We start from the raw sequence: 19,862 nt of genomic DNA, 5'->3' as shown, positions 1-19,862 counted from the left end.
CAGAGGGAGAAAAGTAACTTTACAGTGGAGAAACTTGGCAGATGCCACCTTAATCAAGGGACCAAATTTAACCTCATCAGTAATGAAACGGATCCAAAGCACCCAGTAGGTGCCCCTGGGATGGTCCTGCCACAAACACATAACCTGAATCCAGCCGCGCGGAAACGTCAGCCAAACCCACATGCTACACAGTAAGTGGCCTGAGATCTCCAGAGGCGTCAAGGCCGGGAGAGGACGTCCTGCGTAACCCGTCCAGACTGCAGGAGGCCTGACAACTTCACACAAGTCGGGAGACTGACCTGAAGCCTTCTGCCACCAAGGGCATTGTTGGGACAGTTGGCAAAACTGGCAGGAGGCCTGTGGAGTGGAAGGTTGTAACGTATCAGCACTGATTTCCAGATTTGATGGTTTTACTGCGGTTGCGTAGGGAAATGTCCTTGTTGGTTGAAAATAGATCAGCAACTTATTCTTTAATGGTTCCAGAAAAAAAAAATTTTTAGTACTATATATGCAAATTTTCTGTAAGTTTGCAACTGTTTCCAAACTTAAAAAAGTATTAGTATATTAATAAAAACAAGTAAATAACAACAAAAGAATTCTAAAAACGAGAGCATCTGAGCGCTTAGGCAAGTCCTGACGTAGTATGTGCTCACCTAATGTCCATAATTATGCTGATGACTGTCAAGCTTCCTGCGTCTGCTGGCCTTGTTTTCTCTTTCTGCTGATCTCTGTCACTTCCCTCCCTGCTCAAAAGTGACCTCCTCCAGGAAATTCCCCATGAAAATGTCATGTGTATTGGTGACTCTGGTCACCCAGCATCTTCTGGGTCCTGACTTTCAGCTTTGTTTGAATTCACAGTTGCTTGTAGCATGGGAAGCAAAGGAGGGGGTTGGACCAGATGACACTCCCGTCCCTGTCCCCAAGCTCTCCTCCTGCCCTAACCTTCCAGCATCCTCTCATCTGGGTGTCTACTTCCTTCCTGGGAGCAGGTGCCTTCTCAGAAATCACCGCCCAAGATCAAGTCCATTCCCATCACTCCCGTCCCAGATATGCAGCGAATCTGGTTCATTGGGTCCATTCCCCTGCCTCTTGGCAGGGCTGTCCTTACACGGGCTCAGCAAAAGAGGGTCTTGTCTTTTTCCTGCATTTCCAGGAAACGTGATTTCCAAAGCACACGACGCATTACCACGCGGTCCTCACCGGCTGGGCTGCCTGGGCAGCAGTCTGCGCGGTCCCTCGCTCTCGCCCTCGCCCCTGCGCACTTCCTCACTCGTGCAGTTACTCGCTGACCAGAGCCGCCCACCCTGCTCCCGGGCTGGGCTCTGCTAGGTGCTTCCCGTGTTCGCTCATTCATGCTCTCACCGAGATGAGGCAGCTCCGGCTGCACCTCCATTTTGCAGGGGAGCAAACAGGGGCGCAGGAAGCCCGAGCCCCTGGCCCGCGGTGCTGCCTCTGCGGCGAGTGCTCGGGCGCTGTGCCGGCAGCCTCACTTCCATTCGCTCAGTTGTGCTCACGGTAACTGTGAGGTCCACGTTATTCTCATTTTTTAGGGGGGCTGAAACTTGCACCATTTGGTGGTGGTAGTGGGGTCTTTTAGAAAGAGAATATAGAGATATCTCACTGTCACAAATTGCACAAAACACCCGAGCCAGGGAGCCCACTGTGGTCCCGCCCAGGGCCTTGGAGAGGTCTTGAAGTTTAAGCTCCAGCAGCTTCCTGGTGAATCCGCCTAGCTCAGAGGTGTAATCACCGGACCTGGGTCCCCCAGCTGATGAGGAAGGTCTGACCCCGTTTCCTGGGTGAAGCTTCCCTCTCCCCTAAGTCGGGTCCACTTTCTGAGTCCGGCCGCACTCTCAAGGTGTCCTGGGCCCGGTGTGGGGGGCTCTGTCTGGCTTTGGGGTGGGGGGCGGGGGCTAGAAACCCAGGCCTGGGCTGGGCTTCGGAACCACCTTGGGAGCTTCTCAAGAACGCATGTTCCTTGGCACTCAGCCCCGCAGACACAGATTTAGTGGGTCTGGGGTGGGGCCTGGGAATCTGTATTTCCAGTAGGTCTCCAGGTGACACGGATGCAGTCATCCCTGCTACCCCCGTGAGCTCCCTCCCAGGCTGGGCTTGGCTCTATGCGCAGAGGTTCCTGTTTAAGGTGCTGTAGGCTGAGCAGACCTCACGCCTTAAGTATGTAATTAGCAGCCTGAGAACAATGCCCTTGTTTTAACCATGGCGCTCCAAGCCTGGCTGGTAATTTGTTGCTTCTTTCCCTGCAGTAACAAGCTCTGGTTTGGGAATAGGGAGAAGAGCTCATTTCTTTCCTCCGGCATTCCCAACACCTGCTTGGGGTGGGGGTGGAGCACTGCGGGAGCAGGAGACACCTAATGCTGTCTGGTGCAATCCAGAAGACTTCCTGGGGGAGGTGGCTGCTGGCAAGACCCAGAAAGGGGCTGGAATTTGGCCAGGTGCTGGGGATATCCATGCCTTCATGGGGCTTGCAGACTGTGGGTGACCAATAAGTACAGAAGTCACTGCACCCATAGAAACCAGTGTGCTAGTGGACCAGAGAGGCCCCAGTCAGCTGGATGGGGCGGGAGTCAGGGCAGGCTCCCTAGGAGGAGACAATATCCCTACTGAGCCCTGGAGGGGGAGTAACAGTGGGCCAGGTGAAGGGGTGGAGGTGGGATGTGTGGAGCCGTTTCTGGTTGGAAGGAACAGCACGTGGGAAGACCAGCGAGGCTGCAGTGTGACCAGGGCCTCCTCAGCCCTGTGGGGGGCTTGATCCCCATCTGAAGAGTGAGCGTGGCCGATTGTATTTCCCAGAGGTGGCTGCCACACTGTCTCCCACTCCACTTGCTGTCTTTGCAACGTGGCCTTGACACTCCTCCCAACCAGTACTGGGGTCTGCGTCCCCTTCTCTTGAGCCTGGGTAGAACCTTGTGTATGGTGGATGCTTTGTGTGTGATGCTCTGTGACCTCAAACCTTAGGTCATAAAAATGCCTTTATGTCTCGTTCTCTTGGGACAATCACTCTTTGAACCTGGCCTCCACGCTGTGAGGAAGCCAGTCCAGTCCACGCAGGGAGACCACGTAGTGAGACCACATCTAGGTGCTCCAGCCGGTAGCCGTGCTCACGTTCCACCGACAGCCAGCATCAACAGCCAGACATGTGAAGAGGACACTTCCAGATGATTCCAGCTCCTGCCCATCGAGTCTTCCCAGCTGAGGGTCTGGACACCAGGGAGCAAAGTCAAGCCACCCCAGCGTGCCCTGTCTGAATTCCGGACCCATAGACTGAGCATAAAGGGGTTGTTTCAAGCCACTAAGTTTCGAGTGGTTTGCCAGCGAGCAATAGCAACCGGAACAGACGGTGAGCTGCCAGAGCACGTAAGCAGGGAGCAACGTGGCCGGAGGGGTGTTTTGGACGCCTAGGTCTGCAGTGTGGAGAGTGGATTGGAGGGGCTGAGGCTGCAACGGGGGCCATTAGATAAACCAACTTTGAAATCCCAGCACCTCAGAGCCGGAAGAGAGCTGCAAGGGCATTTGTCCACCCCCCAGAGTGCGGGAATCCCCCCAACACTGTGCCAAATGGCCTTCAGCCCCTGCCTGGACACTTCCAGTGACAGAATGCTCATCCCACGCCACCAGGCCGCCCTGGCTTCTGTCCCACGGCTCTGAGTGTCACGGAGTTCCTCCTTGGGTCCAGCTGAAATTTGCTTCCCAGACGCATACCCGTGTTAGACATCATTCTGTCCTCTCAGTTCCCACGGACGTTTCCTCTCCTGTTTCACCCACTGAGGATTTAATGATGGTGACCAAATAGTGTACTCTTCTGCAAAATTAATGGCTCCAGGCTGGGCCCAGTTGCCCACATCTGTAATCCCAGCACTTTGGGAGGCTGTGGCAGGAGGATCGCTTGAGGCCAGGAGTTTGAGACCAGCCTGAGCAACACAGTGAGACTCTGTCTCTACAAAAAATTGAAAAATTAAAATAGAAAAAATTAGCCAGGTGTGGTGGCACACACCTATAGTCCCAGCTACTCGGGAAGCTGAGGCAGGAGGGTCACTTGAGCCCAGAAGTTTGAGGTTGCTGTGAGCTATGATGACACCACTGCACTCTACCCAGGGCAACAGAGCAAGACTATCTCAAATAAATAAACAAATAAATAAAAATAAAAATAACAGCTCCAGTTGTGTCAACTGCTCCTCAGATGGGCTGACCTGGGTTCAAATCCACACTCTGCCACTTCTAGCTAAGTGGCTTGGGCAGGTGCTTTAGCCTCTCTGAGCCTCAGTGTCCTCATGGGAGGACAGGGAGAACAACAGCACCCCCCTCATCTCGCTGTTGGGAGGGTGAAATGAGTTAACACACGCACACCTTTAACACGGGGCAGAGCTCAGTAAATATTAGTCCACACAGTGGAGCCGTAGCCCTGGGCGGCTGCCCTCACGGTTGTTGTGATAATCAAATGAAATACGGGCAGGAACGCTTAAGAAACCGTGACTTGCCAGAGCGAGCATTGCTGTCCCTAGTCTATTTTTGTTTTGAAATAACTCAGCATTGGCCTAACCTGCTCCAGGGACCAGGCGGTGACTAAGGGGGTGAGGGCCAGCCTTCAGGGGACACTGGGAGGGCACTGTCCCCTGGAGTCAAAGGCAGCCGTGTTCACAGCTGTCACCCTCTCTCCCCCCGCCTGGCTGCTGGCCGAGTTGCCCACAGGGGTGATGGCTCTGACGGTGCCACCCAGGTGCCACCCCACTGCCACCACTTCCCCGTCAGGTGGGAGGCCGTGGCCAGCGGCAGGGGCTTTCTGAAAGGGCCGAGGGTGCTGAGGGGCTGGGGTGAAGGTAGGAGTAAGGTTCACAGATCCCCTCTCGCCCCTTGGTGACAAGACCCTCGGCTGCCACCTTAATGTGGGGTTTCCCTGGACATGGCCTGGTCAGTTCAGCCGGCCGTGACTAGGTGCCGGCAACTGCGCTGGGCTCCATGTCGACTCAGGGGCTCGTCCGTGCCGGAGAAGGAGGGAACGGCAGGGACTCCTGGTCCCCTGCAGGGGCGGGGATGGGGTCCGGGCCCACACCCCGCTTCAGCCACGGCGTCTCCCCTGGCGTCTGATTTCTACGCTGGCATTCCCCATGAGGGTTCTTTAACAAACAGAGTTTGAAAACCTTTGCTCTAGTCCACTGAGCCTCGACAACGGGGACAGGATTTCCCAGGCCACACGGCCAGGCGGTGGCAGACATGGAACCAGAGCCCATGGAGCAGACACCTGCTCACTGCCCGCCCCGATGCCCACGTGAGGGGGGAAATCCAGGTGGAGCACGTGCTCCACACTCAGCCGGTCAGTGTGTGTCTCACGCCTCTGGCCAGTCTGAATCAGATTTTTAGTTCGTTGTGGCTGGACTCATCCTCCTGCTAGCCAGGTCTCTGCTCCCCGGCCTGGGCTATTGCCGCCACCACCAGATGCTTCCAGGCTCATGGTCCTTTGACCTCTGACCCCTCGCCTAGGTTGCTTTCATCCCCCTGCCCTCTAAAGATGCTGGTGGTGGGACCCAGATGATGAGCTGGCACCTGGCTCCTGGCCAGGCCGGGCCCTTGGAACTGGTGGGGCCGCCTTTGTCCCCAAGGCCACCCCTCTCAGCCCACCTGCCATCCGCAGAGCCACAAGCCGTCGGCGCTTCAGAGCCTGAATCATCCACCTCCAGAGGCCTCCGCACCTGAGCTATGAGGAAGACGCCTTCGCAGCCAAATTCCCCTCCCGGCCTCCGGTGGCACAAGGAGAGCTCAGAAGGGGCTGCCTCCCAGCCGGTCATGACCCAGCTGTGCCTCAGGTGTTTGGAGGTCACCCAGGGGCTCTTCCCACGCCCTCTCTTTCCCTAGCTGATGGCAGCAGCAACAGTTTCTTCCATGCCAGACACTGTCCCAAATGCTTTCAGGGCTGTCCTTCACTGAATCCTCACAGCCACTCCAGGCCAGCAGTGTGGCCTTGTAGTTAAGCGCAAGGACTCTGGAGCCAGGCAGCCTGGGTTTGAATCCCTGCTCTGCCACACACTGTGTGATTTTGGGCAAGTTATTTAACCTCTCTGTGCCTCAATTCTCCCTCTTATAAATCGAGACACTAAATGATAGACTCCTGAACAAGGAGTTAATACACATAAAAGGCTTAGAACAACAATGCCCAGACAGGGTCTCACTGTGTTGCCCAGGCTGGAGTGCAGTGGCATCATCGTAGCTCACTGCAACCTCCAGCTCCTGGGCTCAAGCGATCCTCCTGCCTCAGCCTCCCAAGTAGCTGGGACTACAGGCGCACACCACCACACCCGGCTAATTCTTCTATTTTTTTTATAGAGATGGGTTCTCGCTCTTATTCAGGCTGGTCTCAAACTCCTGACCTGCAATGATCCTCCCTCCTCGGCCTCCCAGGGTGCTAGGCACGAGTCACCACACCTGGCCTAGGTGGGCATGGGTATTTTTAAAAGCTTTCCAGGTGATGCCTGTGCTGCCAAGTCTGAGAACCAGAGCACCAAGTTCCCTTTCAACGCCAAGATTATCAGTTCTTGTTGTAACACAACATGGTGACTACAGTAAATAGCAATGCAGTGTATCCTTGAGAATTGCTAAGAGTGTAGATTTTATATGTCCTCACCACGTGCACAAAAATAACAAGTATGCAGGGTAATGCATATGGAAATTAGCTTGATTTGGCCATTCCTCAATGTATGCATATATCAAAACATCATGTTATACACCACAAATATATACAATTTTTATTTATCAATTTAAGAAGTTTTTGAAGATCTTATAAAGTCCTTTACACTTTAGTATAAATTTAGGTCAAGGTTACCTCATATACTATATGATATATATAGTAAGGGGTTTAATCAATGGTTAAAAAAATGTGATCTCAGATGTCAGAGGACACTAGGATTTTCTTTGTAAGAGGCAGGAAGGGTTCAGTTGAGTCAGTCCAGCCATAATACCGAAGGACAAGGGTCCACTGGCAACCGTGTAAGTGGGCAAGAGGGTTCACTAAGCACACACTGGATGTAAAACCTCCTGGGACTACAGAATTAAAACAGGAGCCTCCAGTCTTATGGGGGGCGGCACAACCCCTGACTTGTGGGCTTCCCCGTCAGAGGGGGGAGGCCCAGCCCTTGCCTTCGGGAGGCTCTGGTCCAGGACGACCATCTCTGCTCACAAACTCCCAACTTCATCCATTGCTTTCTAGTTTACAAAGTGTTTTTGTGTATCCATAATCCTCATTAAGTGGTTTATCTAATGAGCTGCGGACATGGTCCCAGCTCTCAGGGAACTAACTTGGACAGTTGATCTTCCCACCCTTGGGGGACTTTTTGCAGAATTCCTCTTCCCGATACTCTAGGGCAGATGGAAGAGACACAGTTACTGAGTGTCCTTAGGGAGTCCTTGGTCTGACACCTTCCACGGTCCCCTCCCTCCAGTGTCTGGGCAGGGGACAGGGAGGCAGGGTCCCTGTTCCCTGGGAACCCCCTGGACTACTGCAGGAGTTGGCAGCTCCACCGTGCCTTTAGCATGCTCAGTTGCAATTGTGTCTTTGGTTGTTTGTCTCCTTCTCTAACACAAGAACCCCTACAGGGCAGGACTCTGTCTTACTCTTCCCTGGATCCCCAGGTTTGCTGACTGACTGATGGACCGACTAAGTGAATACCTGAATGAATGGGGAAGTGAGGGGTTGCATGCAGAGGCAGCACTCCCTGCCCATTTGCCCTGGACAACCCTGAAGCCTTCTTGCCCTTCTCAGAGTCCCTGAGAACCCCACAAAGATCACACACACCTGTGCAGGTGTGGACTGTTCCATTGACCTTGTAAAACAGAGACCAGGTGGAGCCCTGAGACCACAAGGGAAGGTCCAACCCCGCCAACAGGGATGCTGTGCACTGCTCAGCTGGAATCGTGTGGGGCAAGAATGGGGTGGTGGGGCGGCCCCTGCCTCCATCGGGGGCCCCTGCCCTCTTCTCTCCCCTGTGCAGAAAACCACACCTAAAAAGAGCTAGAAGGAAGCGCACCCACACAAAACAGCCATTGTCTTGGGAAAGGGGGGAGAAGTGATATGTTATTACTTCCCTGTTGTTTCCCAAATTCCCAGGCTCGACCTTGATAACGAAGCACACCTGAACACTTCCATTGTGCAAAATCTCCCCTGGTTGTGCCCACAACTCAGCCCGTCCCCTCGGTTAGTTTAGTTTCTTGAGATTCACTGGAACATTCTCCAGGCACTGCCCGAGGGCTGCCCACGGCTGCCTTGCTTCCTGGTCTGCCCGAGCTCTTCTAAAGGGCTACAGGTGTGAGCAGGGGAGTGTCTGCTCTTTCCCTTGGTTGCTGGGGTGGGGTCCATGCTAGGAATTGGCTCAAAAGAGCCACCGGGGTTACCCAATAAATGTCACTATCTCACTTTGCTTCCAAGGTGGATACATGTGTTCTAGGTTGCTGAGATCCTGGGTCGGAAGAAGGCAAAAGTCACCACCCTCTACCTTTGTAATTCTCTCATCACCACCAAAGTGGGTTTGGGCTTGTGTCTCCACTGGGCCCCAAGATCTTCCTCTACTTTATTAATCCATTCAATCCTTTATTTATCCGTATATTTAATGTTTAACCATGCTCATTAGATCCACCTGGTTTTCCAGTTTCCTCTATTGCCTCCTTAAAGTGCTCCACTCCCAGAAAGATTTGGTGCACACCTCCTCCTCTGCACCGGGTCCCGTGCAAGGAACAGAAGCAAAGCATTAAATTGAAAAGGCTCAGACTTGAAGGAATGTATCATCTGGTTGAGAAGAAAGACGGGTAAGCAGATAATCTGAGTGAAATGTTTAACGTATCTTGAAGGAACAGAGCAGGAGAGCAGACAGGCTGGGGGTGGGCGATGGTGATGTCAGAGGAGGCAACGCCTGTTGGAGTCTTCCAGAGTTCCAGGAGGGGTCAGCTGGGTGGAGGGAGGGAAGAGATCGGCTAGGCCGGGGGACGTCGTAATTGTTGCTGTCTGAGGAGGTACAGCCACCATGCTCAGGGCTGGGGGACTGGTTCGTGGGCTACCACCAGCAGGACCATCTTCCCCTCTTCCCCTCCATCCTGCCCTTCTCCTTCTCCCTTACCCATTAAACCGGGTCACCAGGTGAGGACAGGGTGAGAAGGGGAATTCTCCCGGCCACAGGCCACCGGCCGTGAGTAAAAGGTTGCTGCACCATGAAGCTCAGAGCTAAAGTCGGATTTGGGATTATCTCTGGGCCTCAATTATCCTGGCTTTATTTTATCTCTCTATCTCGCCCTGGCTTTGTTGCAGGGAGTTACCGTGATTATCCACACATAGCTTTTGGCAGGAGCTGGCAGCCCAGAGACACAGGCCCCCCTCCCTTCTCCTGCCCCTTCTCCCCGCCGGGTTCCCCAGGGCACCAGCTGAGGGCAGGGGACCCAGCTCAGCCCACAGACACAGAGGCCACACCGCTCTCCAGAGGCTGCCGATAGAACTCCTTCCCAGTAAGCTGACCCGCCTCCCAGGACGGTTCGTTTGTTTTCTAGAGAAGAAACAAACAAACTGATTCTCACACCCTACAGCTAGCTCCCAGAAGGCTGAGTATTCTGAGCACGGTTGTGATTCTGAGCTCTGGGGAGGAGTCTAGAAACCCTGGCTGATGTGGCCTGGATTAGCACAAGTGGAGAAAAGATTGTGGTGCTGTAGGGAGGGTGCAGGGTGCAGAGGGAGGGTGGGGACACGTGGCCGTCTCACTCCTGGTGTCCACTTTGCAAACATTGCACCTTTAGCTTGGTTGGGGCTCACAGGTGGGAGGATTTGGGGTTGGTGAGGCCACCAGGAGTCCTGAGTTAAGGGCCACGTTGGGGTATCCCATCCTGAGCAGGTCCCTGGGGAACCGAGGTGGCAAAGGCCAAGTCAGACCCCCCCCGGGATCCCGACCGTGCCTTGTTCACAGCCCAGAGCTGAGCGGGGCCCTGGCTGCGGGGAGAGATCTGGGCCCATGGTGGGGGCTTCCAGGGAGGCCCGACACCCTGACCGGCTCCATTGCCTTAGTGCAAAATGAAAACGTGGGCCCTTTGTGCAAAGTTACTAAGAACTTTAGGGTGGCGAATGCAGAGCATTACACCAATGTGGGCCCTTCCGAGCCCCGTGTCACTGCACGGCTCACACGCCCACGAAGCCAGCTGCGTTAATTTGCCGGGGCCGCAGTAACCAAGTGCCACAAATTGGGTGGCTTCAAGTAGCAGAAAATCATTGTCTCACTGTTCTGCCGGCTGGAGGTCCGAGATCGAGGTGTCAGCAGGGCCGGGTCCTTCGGAGGGCTCCGAGGGAGACCCGGCTGCAGCCCCTGGAGGTTTGCGGGCATTCCCGGCATTCCTGGGCTTGCAGAGACGTCGCACCCACCTCTGCCTCCTCCCGGGTGTCCTCACATGGTCTTTGCTCTGAGCTGTTCTTCTCTGTGTCCGGAGCTCCCCTTTTAAAAAGACACATGTCATACTGGATCAGGGGCCACTCGGATGACCTCATTTTAACTTGATTACCTCTATAAAGACTGTTTCCTAATCAAATCACATTCTGAGGTTCTGGGGGTTAGGACTTCACTTTTTTGAAATGGGGGGAGACACAATTCAACCTATAACACTGGCCTGGCGAAAAGGCCTCCCTTGGTTCCGTTCGGCTCGGTGGACAGTCACACGCCTGTTCTGTGCCCGGCTCCCTCCTGAGCCAGGTGAACCTGCCCTGGGGGAACCTCCTGCTCCACGGGACCCTCCAGCAGGAGGGTGGACTCTCAGGACTGGGGGGCTGGCAGCCTCTGCCCTGCCTTAGAGGACTGCGGTCCCCAGTGTGACTTAGGGAGGGTACAGACCCGGTGACCTCCCTGCTAGGTCGTAACCCAGCCATCATCCGCTGGCCGACAGAGCTGTCCTCCACATCCTCAGGTGGGCCCTGTCGTGAGCCCCGGGGTGCAGCCACCGCCTGGGGTTGACAACTGATGGTGTCCCTTTCTCTGAAAGGACAATACCGAGGGGGCCGTGTCACAAATCCTTTGTCTCCTGGTGCTTCCACCCACAAGTGGGAAAGCTCGACCCCCTTCCCGTCCTCCCAGCCCCCATCTCTGCCTCTGTAGCACCGGGTTACTAGGGCCACCTCGAGGTTCTGCTGGGACCACGAAGCCATGTTGTTTCATAAACACCCAGCAGAGCCTGGGACTCTGCAAGGCGAGGCTCGGGAAGAGGTGGCAACGTGATCCAAATCGTGATCCCAGTCGGCCTTGGGGGTGTCGAGGCTCGCAAAGGCCCCTCCCAGGGCTGTCTGGGGCGACTGGTGGGGGTGGGGCGGGAGGCGTGGGCGGGTCCTCCGCCTGGCCTTCTCCTGGGGCTCTCGTGTTTGGGCCCAAACCGGGAATGGTGTCATCCATTCTTTCCGGATGAGCATTAATTGCCTCCAAGAAAAAGTGCCAACTACGGGATTTGGGCCTTTTCCCTCCCAGTGCTTTGCTTCTCTTCTTTTTACGAGAGTGATGTGCTCAGCGGGGACAGGTGTTGGGAGGCTGTTCCCCTTTTAAGGGCAAGGCGTCTCCCCTTCCCTGACTCACCCGCCTCGCTTTTTGGCCCCCAAGCGTGCACCTTGCCTGTTAAAACTGTCCCAGGCACCACCCCTCCCAGGCGGGCGGACCCCCACCCCCCGCCCTTAGTGCTTGGGAGGCTGATTCAGCGCTGAAGTCACCCTTGGCTTGGTCCTCAGACAAGCACCTTCTTGCTTGTCCTGCTGGGTTCCCACTAGCACCCCGGCTCCACCCGGGCTGGCACGTGGGCTGGGACCCTGGACAGGTGGTTGGTGAGCCCAGCCAGCCCCAGGCCCATCTGGCTGCCCTTGGCTTTCATCTGGTGCTTAACCCAACCCCTGCGGGCTGAAGGCTGACTCTGGGCCAGGCTCCAGTGTGGGTACAAAGATGAGGGTCTTCCCAGTCCCTGCTGGGCCCAGGGAAGGGCACACACAGAGATTTACGATCCCTGGACTACTGGTGCGAAGCCGTGTGGTGCTCCAAGGAGGGAGTGCCTGGCTGCCCGGGAGTCCACGGAGGCTTCCTGGGAAGGTGATGCTTGCAATGAGTATTGAAGGATGTACTAAAAGCCACCAGGAAAGGGGAAGGGGCACGTCGATCAGAGGGAACAGCATGTGCAAAGGCCCAGAGACACATTCAGGGAGCAAGAGCAGGAAGAGATGAGTGGAGGGGGGCCTGGCTGGCCAGTGGAGGACACTACGTCACACCACAGAGCTCAGGCCGGACACTGGAGGCCACAGGTGGGTTTGAAGCCGGAGAGTGACATGGTCAGGTTCAGTTTTTAGGGCAGTGATGGTGGCGGCAGGGCGGGGAGGGCGGACGGAGGGTGGAGACAGGTGGCAGGAAGCCCAGTGGAAGATGTCACAACAGTCCAGGGGAGGCAGGGAGAGGCTCTGGACCGGGACAGGGCAGGGGCAGAGAGGAGGGTTTAGCGAGCTCAGGCCCCTGGCTGCAAGAGGAAAGGCGCTTCCCCAGCTGACGGTGCCCTTGTCCTGTCTCTGGCCTCAGTGCCACTTCTCCGTGATGTCCCCCTGTAGGTTGGCTCACCCAGCAGTCACTGCTTATTATAGCACTCACCCCAAAGCGTGTTCATGTCTACCCTCTGTGTGCGTCTCCACCTGCCTCCTGGGGTTGGGCCGGGAGGCGTGATGCGCCCATTGCCTGGATGGGGGCTCAGCTCACAGGGGCCGAGTGACTCCCCGGGCTCTCCTGCTTCTGGAGGGCGGGGTGGGCTCTAGAGCAGGCCCCACCCTCCCAGCCCGGGGCTCTCCCACGTCGCTCCAGCACCCCCACCACGGGGCACCTATTCAATCTGACCGCCCTGCTCCCCTGCCCGGCCGGGGGGTCACAGCAGGTGGGGGGCTGTGCCTCTGCTTCTCCACCGCATCTGCTACGTCCTGCCCGCGCTGGAAAGCAGTGGGTGACGACATGCAATAAATACGTAATAAAATCATCAACAAGAAGCACTGCTGTGTCCACCGTAGGAGCACTGCCGTGTACCCAGGGCACTAAGCCCCACCATTCATTTGTCTTTTTGGTCTCCGAATAGGCTGAGCAAGGACTTGGAAGCTGTCACTCTTCCACCCTCGAGAGAGATGCCTAGGAAATCGTTAGGCTCTTAAAATGCAGTGCTACCCGTCTGTAAGAGCCATGTCCCAGATACATATTCAGTAGCATGGGGCTGGGTGCACATTATACTGTTGAATTGAAAGAGCCAGTTACTAAACAGTATGAGAGTATAACTCTATTTAGGTAAAATACACAGAAATATACACGCCCAGAGGGAGTCTACAGAGAAACCCACCAACATGGTGATAGTAGTTATTTCTGGATGGAGGGTTTACAGGTGATCTTTATTTTCTAGTTTCTCTTTTTTTCTTTTCTTTTCTTTCCTTTTTTCTTTCTTTTCTTTTTCTTTTTCTTTCTTTTGAGACAGGTTCTCCATCTGCTGCCCTGGCTGGTGTGCAGTGGTGCGATCACAGCTAACTGTAACCTTAAACTCCTGGGCTCAAGCCATCCTCCTGCTTTAGCCTCCCGAGTAGCTGGGACTACAGGTATGCCACCACGCCGGGCTAATTTTTAAATTTTTTTGTAGAGACAGAAACTTGCTGTGTTACCCAGGCTGGTCTCAAACTCCTGGCCTCCAGCAATCCTCCCTCCTCGGCCTCCCAGAGTACTAGGATTACAGGGGTGAGCTGCCTCACCCGGCCCTTTACTTTCTTATTTACATCTTTCTGGATTGTCTAGAATAGGGGTTGGCAAACTATGGCCCATGGGCCAAACGCAGCCTGTGGCCTGTTTTTGTATAGCCCATGAGGCAAGGGTGGCTTTTACATTTTTAAAGGGTTATAAAAACAAACAAACAAAAACCAGAAGAATATGCTATAGTGAGCATGGAGCCCACAAAACCTAAATTATTTAAGCCCTTTACAGAAAAAAATTGCCAACCCTTGGTCTAGGAAAAGCTAATTAGCATTGGCATGTATTAGCATTGGCTACAATAATAAAAAACAGCAGGGTTTTTCCTTTTTGGAAGGTAATAAATTTAGCAAGCAGAAGTACCCAGAATCCTTTCTTTCTACCCAACAGCACCCCTAGGGGTTGGGCACTATGCTAGACTCACGTCTTCCTTCCTCCCTCCCTTCCTTCCTCCCTCCCTTCCTTCCTCCTTCCCTCCCTCCTTCCTTTCTGTCTCCAGATTTTTCCTGAGCACCTTCTATGTGCCGGGGGGCTTGCAGTCTGATGGGGAGACAGAGCAGGAACAAGTCACTGTGACCCATCGTCCAAAGTGCCACAGTGTACCTGTTCAAGGGGGAGGGGTCACTGGGGTGGGAGCACTGGTTTTGGGAGTTGGTGAAGGGTGCTCCAGGGAGGACTTAGCTTGAGATCTCCCACAATTACCGGGGAGCCAGGACAGGCCCTTGGAAAGGTGATTCAAAACATCAGGCCACCTAGGCTGGGCCCCAGTGAACGGTGCTTGCAGTGCCCCCAACTCAGGTGACTGGAGGATGGTTTGGTGACCAAGCAGGTGCTTGTTTGAGGACTTTGAGTCAAATGGCAACACGTGGAAAACAGGAGTGGAATGTCAGGCTGGTGGGAGACCAGTGTGGCAAAGGCCAAATGAGATGCGGCTGGGAAAGACGTTTCAGGGAAGAGGGGGTGTGTGCAGTGGGGATTTGTGGGGGTGAGCCTGGAGTGCCAGGCCGATGGGGGGCCCTAGGGGTCCGAGTAGCGATGGCAGGTGCACAGGCAGCCTCACGTGGGCTGGGGGGATGGGGTCAGGCTGGAGACAGGGAGGCTCCTGCCCGGCCAGCTTCCTGCAGCCGTGTCCCGCAGGCCCACACCCCCTCCCATCAACTGGACTGGTTCCCTCCGTCAAACCAGTAGGGGGAATTGGGAAACTACTGTGGGGCAGGAGTGAGAAGCCGAGGGACACCCCTTTCTTCCTCTTAGTCACTGGATCTAACTTTCAGCACATCTTTCAAGCCTTAGTCATGCCTGAGACTGTCGTGACTTTGCTAGCACCCGGGACAACAGAGACAGGCAGCCAACCAGGCAGGGAGCCACTGACCCCAGGCTGCCCGTCCACTGCCCTGTCCTGGGTGCCGGGATTTCAGGGAAGGAGGCCAGTCCCAGCAGTGGGGTTACTCTCCCGGGGTTTCCAGGCTGGGGCTTTGGCAAAGCAGACCGTGGTCGGACCTTGGGCGACCTCTCTGAACCTCAGTTTCCTTCTCCTAAAACAGGGATCATGGACTTCGTCTCCATATACGCGTAAGGACTGAAGGCATAGACAGTGCTCACAAAGTACACAGCAGGCTTGCAATAAACACTCGTTCCCTCCTTTCCAGCACATGAGGAAACCATGCGAAGCCAGGCTCTGCCCGCCAGGGGTTGCCGATGGAGCCGGGACAAAGCAACACCCTTGAGATGATTGGACACTCTCACGAGCTGAATAACACTGCAAGACTTCGCCCTGCCCTTGGAAACAGCAGTTCACGCCCCAAACATCTGTGGCTCCCCGAGGTAACCACACAGGCCTTCTGGAGAGTTCCCTGAACATGCCGGGTCCCACCGCAGGGCCTTTGCACGGGCGGTTCTGTCCACCCAGAGCACTGACCTGGCTACCTACCCCCACCCCCACCCCACAGAGGTCAAACCAGCACCCGGGAGTGGGGGCCCTGCAGCTGCTCTCCGAGTTTAGGGCAGAGAGCCCCAACCCAGTGTTGCAACACCCCAGAGAGACTCCAGTCCAACAGTTATCAGGAAACTCCCTAGGCAAGGTTGAATTTGATTCACTTTAATTAAAAAAGAAATGGCAGTCACCTGGCACTGTGATGGGTGGGAAGAGGAGGGAGACGATGCTAGGGGGCGAAGCCAGCGGTCCGGTGTCCCCATGGCCTGGGCTCCCAGGAGGCTCGCCTCTGTGGGTACCTCGTTTCCTGGGAGGCCTCCCCTCTCCCGGAAGGGGCTGATGGCTGCCCCCCACCATGGTGTGCCTACAGAACTTGGAACTCGAGTGAAGCCTTGTCACACTGCCTTGCAATGACTGGGTCGGTCACATGCCTTTCTGCCCCATCAGACCGGGCCCCGTCTCCATGGCAGCGCATCTTCCCGGCCAACGTTGCCCAGAAGGTTGGCGGTTTGTAGCACACAGATGTCAAACTAGACGTGAATATAGGTCAGAGCATCCTGCCTTGTTCCCACAGTTGTTTCTCCACAACTTTTTTTGTCCTTTTCTTTCTTTTTTGCCCACTTTACTGTGTGTGGTATTATTCATATTCCATAAAAGTCACCCATTTTAAGTATACCGTTCAATGAATTTTAGTAAACGTGTACAGTTATGCAGCCACGCTCACGATCAGGTTTTAGCACACTTCCGGCACCCTAAGAGTTCTCTCCTGTTCCTTTGCAGTCTATCTGCAGCCCCGGAGAAATTCTGATTTCTGTACTATGGCTTTGCTTTTGCTAGGCTTTCATATAAACAAAATCAGAGCACGTGTGGTTTTGCTATCTGCTTTCTTTCACTTAGTGTTAATAATGTTCCTGAGGTTCATCCACACTGCAGCACGTACCGGTAGTTTGTTCCTTTTCGTTACTGAGTAGCGCTTCGCTGTCCGCGTGTATCACACTTCGTTCAACATTCTCCTGCGGAAGGACTGCAGGGTTGTATCCATTTTTTTGGATATTAGGAATCACGCTGCTATGATTATTGGTATTCAGATCTTTGTGTGGACATATGTTTTCAATTCACTTAGGAAGATATGTAGGACTAGAATTACTGGATCACGAGATAAAGTGCTTTTTAGAAACCTGTCAAGGTGTTTTTCCAAGTGGCTGGACCATGTTGCAGCTCCCCAGCAGCAACGTAGAGGGTCCCCGTGTGCCTGCCTCCTCAGCAACGCTTGGTAGAGTCAGGAGTTTTGTCTCGCTCACTCAGCCATTCTAGGGGGTGTGTAGTGGCACAATGTGGGACAGGAATGGTGACAACAGACGTCCTTGCCTCGTTCCTGATGTTAGGTAGGAAGCATTTATTCTTTCACCATTAAATAAGGCGGTAGCTGTAGGCTCTTCACAGATGTTCTCTTGCGGGTTGGGGAAGTTCCCTTCTATCCCTAGCTTGCTGAGAGCTTTTACTGTGAATGGATGTTGAATTTTGTTGAATGCCTTTTCTGCATCTACTGAGAGGATTATGTGATTTCTCCCCTTTATCTGATGATATGGTGTAGTACATGAATTGATTTTGGGATGTCACGCCAGCCTTGTATGGCTGGGATGAGCTAACTTATTTATCCTCTGTAGACAGTGCTGGGTTTGATTTCCTATTTGCTGAAGATTTTTGCACTCATGCTCATGAGGAATATTGATGTGTAGTTTTCTTTCTTGTGATTTGTTTATCTGACTTTGGTATCAGGGTAATACTGGCCTCATAAAGTGAATAGAAAAATGCTTCCTCCTCCTATATTTCTGAGTTTCTGTAGAATTAGGAATATTTCTTCCTTAAATATTTGATAGGATTCACCAGTGAAGCCATCTGGGCTTGGCCTTTTCTTTACGGAAAAGTTTTAAATTGCCAATTCTATGTCTTTGCTTGATATAGGAATATTTAGATCTTCTATGTCTTCTTGAGTCAGTTGTGGTAATTTTTATTTTTTGAGATATTTGCCCATTTCCTGGATGCTTTCGAATTTGTTGGCATAAAGTTGCTCATAGTATTTTCTTGTTGTTTTTTTATTCTCTTATTTATGTTTATTTTGTAATAGCTTTATGAAGGCATAATTAACACATAATAAATGACACATATTTAAAGGGTATAATTTTATAAGTTTTGACATACATATGTACACATACCTGTGAAACCATCACCACATCAAGGTAATGAATAAATTCATCACCCCAAAAGTTTGTGCCCTTTTGTATATTTCATTACAGTTTTCATTTCTTAAAATTCTCTACTTAACATGTTCAATCTTTCCTCTAGCTTTCAACATCTGGAATACAGTTATATGGTTTTTAAATTTCAATACATTTAGGAATACAAGCGGTTTTTGGTTCCATGGATGACTTGCATAGTGGTGAACCCTGGAGCTTCAGTGTGCCCATCACCTGAACAGTGTACGTTGTGCCCAGTGGGTAAATCTTCATCCCTCACCCCTCCCTTCCCCCCCGAGTCTCCAATGGCCATTGCCCCCTGCTGCACGTCCCTATATACCCGTAGGTTATCTTGCACTTACAAGGGAGAACATATGGTATTTGGTTTTCCATTCCTGAGTTACTTCACTTAGGATAGTTATATGTTTTAATGTCATTATCTGCTAATCCTAACATCTATGCCACTTCTGGGTCCGTTTCAGTGGGTTGATTTTTCTCCTCATCGTGGGTGGTATTTTCCTGTATTTTGCATGTCTAGTAATTTTTGACTTATGAATTTTACCTTGATGGATGCTAAATATTCTGTGTGTTCCTATAAGTGTTCTTGAGGTTCCCCCACCCCCACCCCTGGGACACAGTTAAGCTGCTGGAAATAGTTTGATCCTTTCAGGTCTTGCCTTCAAGCTTTGTAAAATGGAACCAGAATAGCGTTACTCCCAAGTCAAAAACCCTTCCGAACACTCTATACGATGCCCTAAGAATTGTGAGGCTTTCCAGTTTGGCCAGCGGAAACAGGCACCCTTCCCAGCCTGTGTGATCTCTGTTTAGTTTCTGCTAATCCATTAGGGTGGTTCTTCCCGGGGTCTTCTGTAGTTTCCTCACACTCATGCACCAATTAATACTCTCATGCACATTTTATGGGGACCCTCTGCAGAATTCTGGGGTTCTTTCTCTGGGCATCTCTCTCCTCTTTAGTACTTTAACCTGTAACTCTAGCCAACTTAGTTTCCCTGGACTCTCAGCTCTATTTCCTCAACTCAGGGGGCTGCTGTGCTCTACCTGGGTTCACCCTCCCAGGGCCGCAGCCAGGAAACTCATTCAATGCCGTGAGCTGGAGTAATCGCAGGGCTCACTGCAGTTGTTCCCATTTTTCAGGGCCAAGGGATAGTTGCCTACTATCGAATGTCTTCAAAACTTTTGTTTCATATATTTTGTCTGCAATTTTAGTTGTTTTAAGTAGGAGAGTAAGTCTGGTTCCTGTTATTTCATTTTGGTGGTGAGCGGAAGTCATTCTGATTATCCTTTTAATATCTGTAGGATCCATAGTGATGTCCCCATTTCATTCCTGATATTGGTAACTTGTGACTGCTTTCTCTTTGTTTTTGATCAGTCTAGCTAAAAGTTTATCAATTTTATTGATCTTAAAGAATGAGCTTTCCCTTTCATTGATATTTTTAATTATTTGTTTTCTACTTTATCAGTTTCTGTTCTTCTTATTACTTTCTTTCTTTTACTGCAAGTTTAATTTGCTCTCCTTTTTCTAGATTCTTAAGGTGAAAGCTTAGATTTTTATTTTTATACCTTTCTGCTTTTCTAGTATAAGCATTTAAAGACATAAATTTCTCTCTAAGCCCTGCTGTAACTAAATCCTGCAAATTTTGATATATTGTGGTTTTAGGTCAACATATTTTTCTAATTTCCCTTGTGATTCCTTTGGACCATGAGTTATTTAAAAGTATATTGTTTAGGCCGGGCGCGGTGGTTCACGCCTGTAATCCTAGCACTCTGGGAGGCTGAGGCGGGTGGATCGCTCGAGGTCAGGAGTTCGAGACCAGCCTGAGCAAGAACACCACCTCGTCTCTACTAAAAATAGAAAGAAATTATCTGGCCAACTAAAGATATATATAGAAAAAATTAGCCGGGCATGGTGGC

The sequence above is a fragment of the Eulemur rufifrons genome, chromosome 8, assembly GCF_041146395.1.
Source record: "Eulemur rufifrons isolate Redbay chromosome 8, OSU_ERuf_1, whole genome shotgun sequence".
Taxonomy (NCBI): domain Eukaryota; kingdom Metazoa; phylum Chordata; class Mammalia; order Primates; family Lemuridae; genus Eulemur; species Eulemur rufifrons.
The sequence above is the reverse complement of the archived record's forward strand: the minus strand, read 5'-3'. Positions refer to the sequence as shown.